The sequence below is a fragment of the Carassius gibelio genome, chromosome B22, assembly GCF_023724105.1.
Source record: "Carassius gibelio isolate Cgi1373 ecotype wild population from Czech Republic chromosome B22, carGib1.2-hapl.c, whole genome shotgun sequence".
NCBI classification, from domain to species: domain Eukaryota; kingdom Metazoa; phylum Chordata; class Actinopteri; order Cypriniformes; family Cyprinidae; genus Carassius; species Carassius gibelio.
In genome coordinates, this window is record NC_068417.1 from 43,376,772 (window position 1) to 43,387,597 (window position 10,826).

Consider the following 10,826-nt stretch of genomic DNA (forward strand, 5'->3'; position numbering starts at 1 on the left):
ATGAACTCAACAAAAACTGACCGCAATGTAAAAGCAGCTCTTAAGAACATATTTGATTACAGCGATGTGGATGTTTGCACGAACTCTGAGGTTCTCCAGAGTCCAGGCACTCCTGTAAAGAAAAGTCCAGTCACGTTTATTTATATAACAGTCCTTATGCAATAGATAGCTTTTCAATATTAAACATGAAAATACAGAGTCAATGTCGCTAGAATTATAACTTGATTTCCTGTTATAAAGCAGCTCTCCGGTGTGGAGCTAGCTAATCATAAAATTATTTTATAATTGTGGAAAATATTTAATTAAAGTTTTAGTTCTGCGCTAGATCAAACCAAACTGTTTTAAATATCATAACCCAATAAGGTATTCTAAGAGAGATTGTATTTATTAGTAAAATGTTTATCCAAAAATAAAACGTCCTATCACTTACCTTTACTTTTATTATACATATGGCTTACAATAAGAGATGTTAAGAGACAGAATGATTCGTCATTCAGCTACTTCCTCATATAACTAATCAAATGGCGAATAGGAGTTTCTCTCTTATCTCATTTTGTGTGCAAAATATATATATTTGTATAAATTAATTGTATACTAGTAATACATAATGACTTTCAAAAGTGGAAGTAATTACCTTTATTTGTCAGAATATGTATATTTTAAGTAATTGCAAAAGCTAAATAATCAATAAATGTCTAACGATGAAATGTAGACCGATTTTGGAGAGCCCTGGCTCAGCACAGTGAAAGTATTTGAAGCTTTGTTTATGAACATGGCGGTGTGGTCATACAATGACTTTAAACCGGACACTACTCTGAGCTGTTCACATTATACATATGCTCCAGATATGTAATCAGGTTCACCCTTTTGGAATGGTAAACATGACACTATTCATCACTCACACAAATAAATCACTTAATATATTGATCATTGAATTGGTTTTTGCTGTTAAACCTTTTTTTTTTTCATTGCACTTCATATGTTTACAGATTTGTGCTGAATTTGAGACATCCAGAATTACCTTAAGCCCATCAGAATCAACAATCTTTGCCAAACTGGTTGTTAGAATCCCATCTTGACTGCTTGCCTGTATTTCCCATAAGAAGATGAATGACTGACTTTTTTTCATGTAATTTTAGAAAAAAAAATGCTTTGTTGAAGTGAGTAACTTTAAATAGAAAATATTGTGTTAAAGTAACTAAAACTAATTGTGTGGAACCACTGTCCATAATTGAAATGAGTAATTTGAAACAAACCTCCTTATGTTGATAGAGTGAAACAAATTTGGCTAGATTGTAATAAACCAGAACATGTTGAGTTAACTTAACCAGTTTAAGTTGAAGCAAAGTGAATAAATTGATTTGGTTGGACATTACTATTTCACATAGATTCTACCTCATACAGTTGTGTTGTCACAACACAAGGAGTTTGCATAGGCTAAATTTTGTTGTTTTCATCTTCAGACTAATGAAATTGAAGTATCCAAATGAAGACCCTAGCAGTATGGTGAGTTTTTTTCAAGGTTAATAAATGATTTGTTAAAGTTAATACACAAGAATTTGAGTTCTCCATGCTTTTAAATACTTCTAGGATACAGACGTTGCCAGCAGTCAGGAGGTTATCCAGAAGACTCGTGGGAATCTATTTGAAGCTGCATCATTGAAGACAGTCCAGCAGAAGTTGGAGTTTTAAAGGATAAAGTTCTTCAGGACCTATAGCAGTTTACAGTCTGCAAAACCATGTTGCTGGGACTAATATACAGTATTGTTCAAAATAATAGCAGTACAATGTGACTAACCAGAATAATCAAGGTTTTTAGTATATTTTTTATTGCTACGTGGCAAACAAGTTACCAGTAGGTTCAGTAGATTGTCAGAAAACAAACAAGACCCAGCATTCATGATATGCACGCTCTTAAGGCTGTGCAATTGGGCAATTAGTTGAAAGGGGTGTGTTCAAAAAAATAGCAGTGTCTACCTTTGACTGTACAAACTCAAAACTATTTTGTACAAACATTTTCTGGGATTTAGCAATCCTGTGAATCACTAAACTAATATTTAGTTGTATGACCACAGTATTTTAAAACTACTTGACATCTGTGTGGCATGGAGTCAACCAACTTGTGGCACCTCTCAGCTGTTATTCCACTCCATGGTTCTTTAACAACATTCCACAATTCATTCACATTTCTTGGTTTTGCTTCAGAAACAGCATTTTTGATATCACCCCACAAGTTCTCAATTGGATTAAGGTCTGGAGATTGGGCTGGCCACTCCATAACATTAATTTTGTTGGTTTGGAACCAAGACTTTGCCCGTTTACTAGTGTGTTTTGGGTCATTGTCTTGTTGAAACAACCATTTCAAGGGCATGTCCTCTTCAGCATAGGGCAACATGACCTCTTCAAGTATTTTAACATATGCAAACTGATCCATGATCCCTGGTATGCGATAAATAGGCCCAACACCATAGTAGGAGAAACATGCCCACACTCAAAAAAATATTTAACCCCAAAAGTTAAAACTTATTTAATTCAATTAGATGTCAATTTTCCATCCAATGTAATCACATAAATCCAACGCAAAAGTTAATATTTGTTTAAGCTTCACCTTTTCATGACTGATGAACTGTGATTTAAGCTTGTATAATACATAAACTTTACTCATTTTCAATAACTTATTGTTACTTGCTTTATATAAGCACCTTACATTTTCTTAATTCTATTGAATAAATGGACAAAACATGTTACTTTTTCAAACCTTTATTGTTGTAATTGAAAGTGACAAAAGTGAAAGTGACGTGACATTCAGCCAAGTATGGTGAACCATACTCAGAATTTGTGCTCTGCATTTAACCCATCCGAAGTGCACACACACAGAGCAGTGAAGACACACACACTGTAAACACACACTCGGAGCAGTGGGCAGCCATTTATGCTGCAGTACCCGGGGAGCAGTTGGGGGTTCGATGCCTTGCTCAAGGGCACCTAAGTCGTGGTATTGAAGGTGGAGAGAGCACTGTACATGCCCTCCCCCCACCCACAATTCCTGCAGGCCCGGGACTCGAACTCACAACTTTTCGATTGCCAGTTCGACTCTAACCATTGGGCCGCAACTTCCCTATTTTTATAATTTTAGCTAACTTGGCAGGTCCTCAACCCAACCACAAGCTCCACACTTCACCACAATGGTAACTCGCACAAAATACACCAATATAAAGTCTTTTAAAATGCCCATATAATAGAGCATTAGACATGAAAAAGTCTCCTTAATATCACATTTTACTAAAAACTGCATAAAATAACACTTTATTTCAACATTTTCTCTCCCCATATCCAGTCCTGTGCAAAGCATGATGGGAAGTGTAAAACTTATTTTGAGGTACTTGATTGAAACATGTTCTTTCAAAATGAAAACTTTATGTTAAACCAACGAGTCACAGTTTTAAGTCAGTTTAACATGACACAATCATGTTGAACTGAAAAATAGCCAAAATGGCATTAATTCAACATGAATTGTTCAGGTAAAGTGAACAAATGTGAAAAATCATTTTTTTGAGTGCATATCATGATGCTTGCACCTCCATGCTTCACTGTCTTCACTGTGTACTGTGGCTTGAATTCAGAGTTTGGGGGTCGTCTCACAAACTGCCTGTGGCCCTTGGACCCAAAAAGAACAATTTTACTCTCATCAGTCCACAAAATGTTCCTCCATTTCTCTTTAGGCCAGTTGATGTGTTCTTTGGCAAATTGTAACCTCTTCTGCACATGCCTTTTTTTTAACAAAGGGACTTTGCGGGGGATTCTTGTAAATAGATTAGCTTCACACAGACGTCTTCTAACTGTCACAGTACTTACAGGTAACTCCAGACTGTCTTTGATCATCCTGGAGGTGATCATTGGCTGAGCCTTTGCCATTCTGGTTATTCTTCTATCCATTTTGATGGTTGTCTTCCGTTTTCTTCCACGTCTCTCTGGTTTTGCTCTCCATTTTAAGGCATTGGAGAGCATTTTAGCTGAACAGCCTATCATTTTTTGCACCTCTTTATAGGTTTTCCCCTCTCTAATCAACTTTTTAATCAAAGTACGCTGTTCTTCTGAACAATGTCTTGAATGACCCATTTTCCTCAGCTTTCAAATGCATGTTCAACAAGTGTTGGCTTCATCCTTAAATAGGGGCCACCTGATTCACATCTGTTTCTTCACAAAATTGATGACCTCAGTGATTGAATGCCACACTGCTATTTTTTTGAACACACCCCTTTCAACTAATTCAACTAATTGCCCAATTGCACAGCCTTAAGAGCGTGCATATCATGAATGCTAGGTCTCATTTGTTTTCTGAGAATCTACTGAACCTACTGGTAACTTGTTTGCCACGTAGCAATAAAAAAATATACGAAAAACCTTGATTATTCTGGTTAGTCACATTGTACTGCTATTATTTTGAACAATACTGTATGGACTGAACTTGAGCAACCCTCCTGAATTCAGGTACACATTTGGAATACTGAAAAAGTTATTTCTGGAGCCAGTTCCTGTTCCTGGAATACGGTTTGATTGGTTACCCATGAATGCCAATTAGAAAATGAGTAGTTTGATATTTCTGCTATTTTGTGTAATTTTGTAATGTTTGTAATGGTTTAAACTGTATTTTACTGTGTGTAATTATTTATTGCTTGTTTAACAAATACACTTTGATCATTTGTGACATCTTGTCTTTTGTCTCATTACAAGACAAATCACACAAAAAATGCTTTGTTGAAGGGGGTAACTTTAAATAGAAAATATTGTGTTAAAGTAACTAGAACTAATTGTGTGGAACCACTGTCCATAATTGAAATTAGTAATTTGAAACAAACCTCCTTATGTTGATAGAGTGAAACAAATTTGGCTAGATTGTAATAAACCAAAACATGTTGAGTTAACTTAACCAGTTTAAGTTCCAATCCAATCCAATCAAATCCACTTTATTTATATAGCACAATTTAAACAAACAGCAAGGTTACCAAAGTGCTTTACAAAGATAAAAATCTAACACAAAAAACACACAACATAAATAAAATAGCATCTACAGTAACAGCGTCAAAGAAGACCACGACAGCTCTTATGGTGAGTCAAAAGCCAAGGAATAAAAATTTGTTTTTAAACGAGATTTAAAAATATGGAGGGCGGGCGCAACTTTAATATTCAGTGGTAAATCATTCCACAATTTGGGAGCAACTGCTGAAAAAGAGCGGTTGCCTCTGGTCTTTAACCTGGTCCAGGGCACATTCAGCTGCAGCTGATCACCCGACCTCAGTGACCTTGACGGGGTGTAAATTTACAGGAGCTCTGAGATGTACTGATGTGCCAACCCATTTAGGGACTTAAAAACAAACATTAAAATCTTAAAATGTATTCTAAAATATACAGGTAGCCAGTGGAGCGAGGCCAAAATAGGAGTGTTGTGTTCTTGTTTCCGGGTTCCTGTTAACAGACGAGCAGCTGTATTTTGGACCAACTGTAGGCGTGAAAGGGAAATTTGGTTCACGCCAATGTAAAGTGCATTACAGTAGTCCAAACGGGTTGAAATAAAAGCATGAATCACTTGCTCAAAAATATTAAAAGATAAAACAGGTTTAATTTTGGATAAGAGCCTCAATTGATAAAAGCAGGATCTAACCACCCTGTTTATATGCTTGTCAAGCTTAAATTCACTATCCATTTTAATGCCTAAGTTTGTCACTACTGGCTTTACATATTTCTGCAGGGACCCAAGGTTTACGGGAGTAGAGTCACAATCCCGGCTGGGTCCAAACACAATGATCTCAGTTTTTTCTTCATTTAAATTTAAAATATTAAAAGACATCCAGGTTTTAATATCCTTGAGACATTCAAGTAACTGAGTCAGAGAACCGTTTGCATCTCTTCTCAGTGGTAAATAGATTTGCGAGTCATCCGCATAAAAATGGTAAGAAATACCATGTATTTTAAAAATATTTCCAAGAGGGAGAAGGTACAATGAAAACATTAGTGTTCCAAGAACTGAACCTTGAGGGACTCCACAGAGAAGGGGGGCGATAGATGATGTAGAGTCACCAAGTTTTACAGAAAACGATCGGTCAGATAAATATGATCTGAACCACTGCAGGGCAGTATCTCGGATGCCTACACAGTTCTCTAATCAAGAGATAAGAATAGCGTGATCAATTTTGTTGAAAGCAACAGTAAGGTCTAAAAGCACAAGAATAACGGAGTCTCCACGGTCAGTAGTTAATAAAAGATCATTAAAAACTCTTAAAAGTGCAGTCTCGGTACTATGAAAAGCTTTAAAACCAGATTGAAAAATTTCTAAAATACCATTTGTATCTAAATAGGATTGTAGTTGTGCAAAAACAATTTTTTCTAAGATTTTAGAAATAAAAGGAAGCTTTGATATCGGTCGGTAGTTAGCTAAAATAGTAGTGTCCAGATTTTTCTTTTTAATTAGAGGTACAACAGTTGCCTCCTTGCAGTACGCAGGAACTATTTCTGAAATCAAACTGCTGTTAATAATGTTTTGGACATTTGGCCCTATAGTGGTCCAGACCTCCTTAAAAAGGCAAGGGGGACAATGTCCGTTGGACATACTGAAGGATTGAGCTGCAGAATTAATTCACTGAGGCAAGATAGTGACACAGGCTCAAACTGGTCAAACACTGTTAAACAGGTCAGCATTTCAGATGGGTCAGATACAGGTGGGGAAATAGGAGCTATAATGGAGGCAATCTTGTCTAAAAAAATAGTGTAGAGAATTCTCATACTTCAGAACAAGATTCTAAACAAGAGGATTGGGGTGAATTTAAAATTGAGTCAATACTTTTAAAAAGGACACATGGTTTATTTAAATTTTGGATAATTTTTTCTTTTAGATATCTATTTTTTTCTGCTTTTACTATTTTTTGATACCTTCTCCAGCTTTCCTTTAAAATTTCATAAAAGACATGAAGCTTGTCTTTCTTCCACCGACGCTCTGCTCTCCTGCACTCTCTCCTTGCTGCACGGGTAGTGTCATTGAACCATGGCTCAAATTTAGGTCTGGGGCGCAAAACTTTTAAAGGAGAAGCAATGTAAAGAATGCTAGCACATGTGGAGAGAAAGGAAGAAGTTAATTTCTCTGTGTCTTCTACGATACCAGTATCAAGCTGAGACGATTTTTGAAAAAGACAAGAAAACTGAGCAGCAGTGGTCGGCTTAAACAAACGACCTAGGCGTGCAGGGGTATTTGATTTAGATTTAAGACATGACAAGTTAAAATCGAATAAAACCGGCATGTGATCAGAAAATATAGCATCCTGTGTCTGAATATTCAAAATGGGCAGACCATAGGATAAAACAAGATCTAACGTGTGTCCCTGTTCCTGAGTGGGTCCGCTGACATGTTGAAAAAAGTTAAAAGTATCAATTATATCTAAAAAAATCCTTTGTAAGTGGTTTGGAGGGACAACAAACATGTACATTAAAATCACCAACAATTAGAACTCTGTCATAGTCTGTCATAATACTGGCCAAGAAGTCCGAGAACTCTTTTATAAAATGTTTGTTATATTTCGGCAGGCGATATATCAACGCGCACAGTACGGGATCCAAACGGTCTAAAACAAACAGGCTCAATTCAAATCATGAGAAAAGAGATGGTGCCAAAGGCTTACAATGTAAGCTGCTCTTTAAGACAGTCGCTATTCCTCCCCCACGTCCAGTGGTCCTTGGGGAATTTAAAAAAGTACAGTCAGGAGGTAAGAGGTCTGTAAAAGCATCTGACTCACCCACAGCAATCCATGTTTCTGTTAAAAACAGTACATCCACAGCTTGTGTGATGAAGAAGTCCTTAAGAATGAAAGTTTTGTTCATTACCGACCTTGCATTTATCAGTGCACATTTGGTTGATAGAGTCGAGATGTCAGCCGCATGAGCTGACCGGCACAGCGGCCGAAGGTTGCTGTAGTTACTTCCACCAGGACTTCGGGAACGAGATGCGCAGATGCGCAGACCATTTCGCTCCTTGTACAATCCTACAACAGGTATCAACCAGCTGCTAGTTAGAACAAGGCCGCGACGAGCGACAAGGCGTTGAAAACATCAGTGACATTCCCGTGTCGCCGGCAACAACTTAAAGGGTGAAGCCAGCCATTCCTTAATCCGAACTAGCCAACTGCTACGCGCCCCTCTACATCTGCGTCTCCGGGGAGATGGACCCTCGATGCAGATCAAATAAGATGGGACATCCGCCAAAAGTGGAGGGGGAAATGTTTTTGAACCACCCTGGGAATAGTTTTCAGTAAAGTCCACCGTACTTTTGATTTTAAGTAACTCTTGACGATCATACACCAACAGAGAATGAATGGTCTTTGGGACAGATAGCACAAACCATACAAACAAAACGAAGACTGCCAGAGTAAGACGGCGAGCCAGACACACCGGCGCCATCTTGTCTTACCATCTATACTATACTATACTAAGTTGAAGCAAAGTGAATAAATTGAGTTGGTTGGACATTACTATTTCACATAGATTCTACCTCATTCAGTTGTGTTGTCACAACACAAGGAGTTTGCATAGATTAAAAAAATTCCATTAATGTTATCAAAACACAATTTGGTTGTGTGGAACCACTGTCCATAATTGATTTAAGTAAGTTTAAAGAGTAATTTTTTTGAGTGCTCACAAAATCTTCTAGTTCAGAACAAAATAAAAACAAATGTAAAAGACCTTCATCTTCTTTTTCACATAGATCACATCTTGCATTTTGTTCAAAACCCATTTTACATAATCTCATTTTTGTATAAATTACATTGTCTTAAAAGAAAATTAAAATTCTCAATTATTGGATCCATATAACCTATTCTTAAATTCTCCCAAATGTTTTCAGATTCCGTCCCTGGAAATAGTCTATTCCAAAAACCATTTGCTATTGTTTTAGCAAAAACCTTTTTTCTAAAAAATGTATATATCTTTTTTTAAAGAACATGACTGAAAACCTTCTTTTACCTCATATAAAACACCTTTGACTTTATTTATTCCTGCTTTAATCCAGGTCTTAAAATATATTTCATTATTTTCATATACAATATTTGAATTAAAAAAATAATGGTTGATTTAAAAGCTCCTCCATCCCTTCTGGTTTGTATACAACTGTCAATAAATATTCTTTCCACGCTCTTAAAACTTCTTTATACAATTCTGATACAACATTCAACATATTTTTTTCAATTTCATCCATATAATGTCCTTTTTGAGAGACTGCCTAGGAATACCAGGTGCTTTAAGCTTTTGGGTTTTCTTTCCTACTTATATAATGTACTGGCGATAAGATTGGCTGTTCTTTAAATAGCCCTCTCTTTGCAGCAGACTTCGCTTACGGCCATACCAACCTGGCTATGCCCGATCTCGTCTGATCTCGGAAGCTAAGCAGGTTTGGGCCTGGTTAGTACTTGGATGGGAGACCGCCTGGGAATACCAGGTGCTGTAAGCTTTTTGGACATTTTTCACTTAGTATATAATAATTTTGCCAAAAAATAGAGTCAGTGCCTGATCTCTGAATATTAGCAGGTTTGGGCCTGTTTAGTACATGGGTGGGAGACTGCCTGGGAATATACTGCCTTTAATTATAATTTTGCATTATTGAGACACTGTTTTCCTAATGAATGTTGTTCAGTGCTTTGACGCAATGTATTTTGTTTAAAGCACTATATAAATAAAGGTGATTGATTGATTGATTGAATACCAGGTGCTGTAAGCTTTTTGGACATTTTTCACTTAGTATATAATAATTTTGCCAAAAAAAAGTCAATGCCCGATCTCTGAATATTTGCAGGTTTGAGCCTGGTTAGTACATGGATGGGAGACAGCCTGGGAATACCAGGTGCTTTAATCTTTTTGGAAAATTTCACGAATTATATAATAATCTTTCATAAAAAATAAAAAAAAGAGTCAATGCCCGATCTCTGAATCTTAGCAGGTTTAGGTCTGATTAGTACTTTGATGAGAGACTGCCTAGGAATACCAGGTGCTTTAAGCTTTTGGGCTTTCTTTCGTACTTATATAATGTACTGGCGATAAGATTGGCTGGTCTTTAAATAGCCCTCTCTTTGCAACAGACTTCGCTTACGGCCAAACCAACCTGGCAACGCTAGTGAGCCACACAGGAAGTGAGTTGGCAGTTTGTAGTAGGCAGTAGGTGAGAGAGGCTCACCTTGTGTTTTTTGTTTTGTTTTATCTGCGTAAAGATTTATTTCTTTTGCAACTTATTGATTTTTGTTTGTTATAGTTTTTATACTTCCCAGCAGCAGTTTGCTGTCTGGGGAGAAATTTTTCTTTTGTTTGAAAAATGGATGGATTACATGGCAAAGAAGTGGACATGGCAGGAGGAAGACGAGTGCTAACAGACAAAGAAATGGATAAAGAACAACGAGATGGACAAGGACGAATGGATTATAACAAGAGGATTTACTCTAAAGAGGCTACAGTAATTGTTGACATGGCGGATCAGAGAGATGCAAGAGCAGAGGACATTATCAAAGCAGTGAACGAAAGGATTGGAGGAGGAAAGATTCTAGCAGTCAGACCAAGGCAAGTAAAAGAATATGAAATTACACTGATAAACAGGGAGGCGTGCGATGGATTAGATGAAGGATTAATGATAAAAGGAAAACTGTGTGAGATTCGACAACTGAAAACAAGGGAGTATGTGGTTTCTTTCATACATTTGCCAGCCTATATTGAGGACTCTGACATTTTAATTAAATTACAAAATTGGGGCGTAACACCTGTTTCAGACATCATAAGAAGAATGTATCCAGGCACAGACA

General features: G+C 36.9%; 1 non-coding gene across 1 annotated transcript; it reads left to right on the forward strand.

The window, feature by feature from the left end:
- Window positions 1-9,371: 9,371 nt before the first annotated feature.
- Window positions 9,372-9,490, forward strand: LOC127996351 (5S ribosomal RNA). Its single transcript, XR_008169261.1, has one exon. It is a non-coding gene; the product is annotated as a 5S ribosomal RNA (ribosomal RNA).
- The last annotated feature ends 1,336 nt before the right edge of the window (window positions 9,491-10,826 follow it).